Raw genomic sequence first — 851 nt, 5'->3', positions numbered from 1 at the left:
TTACCTGTTTCAATATATCTCGGTTTATTTGTAAGCAAAAGTCTGCCAGATGCCGTATTTTACATCAACCGGCAGACTTTTGCTGACAAATGAATAGGGACTTTTGACAGCTGCAGGGCTTTTGTGAAAAATACATCTCATATTTCTGCATTTTTGTATCCCAGCTCACCGATCATTAGGACAGTCTGTCATTTCCAAACAAATAATATTTATATTTATGTATTTGGCAGAAACTTTTAAAGCAACTTGCATCATTAAAGGAATCAATTTGATCAGCTCAGACATGACCTTTGTGTTCCTAATGCCATAATCTGCTTCTCTTTACATTGACAAATAACAGCCAGAATGCGAAAAAGTCAACCCAAAATGTTCAGAAGTGAACCATAGACTACCTTTGTGAGATCGGATCAGTTCGATTTACATCAAAGGGCTTCCATATGACGAGCAAGCACTTTCAGAAAACCCAGCGGCCTCTGTGAACGAACATCCAAGCGAATTTCTCACTGGCCACAAGAATAAATACGATTTCATCATCTTAAATTGACTTGAAATGGCTACTCTTTGGCTTAACTCAGTGTTTTCATTTTGAAAGAACATTTTTCAATCAAGTAGCTCAAAATAAATTGTAATCAGTATGTAATCAGTGCCATCTTTAGACTGCCAAACTCTAAAATCATATTTGTAAAGAAAAATTAGATATAACTTGCTAGCATGTTATTTTAACACATTATTTAATCATGGACAGTGGTTCCACATGATTGAAACATTTCCTCTCAAATATGTATGGTCAATTAAAGTGATCTGAGAAAACGTCTCGGTTACGTATGTAACCCTCGTTCCCTGAAGAAGGG

This window comes from Sinocyclocheilus grahami, unplaced genomic scaffold (genome assembly GCF_001515645.1).
Source record: "Sinocyclocheilus grahami isolate Dianchi unplaced genomic scaffold, SAMN03320097.WGS_v1.1 scaffold2058.1, whole genome shotgun sequence".
In the NCBI taxonomy this organism is placed as follows: Eukaryota; Metazoa; Chordata; class Actinopteri; order Cypriniformes; family Cyprinidae; genus Sinocyclocheilus; species Sinocyclocheilus grahami.
The sequence above is the reverse complement of the archived record's forward strand: the minus strand, read 5'-3'. Positions refer to the sequence as shown.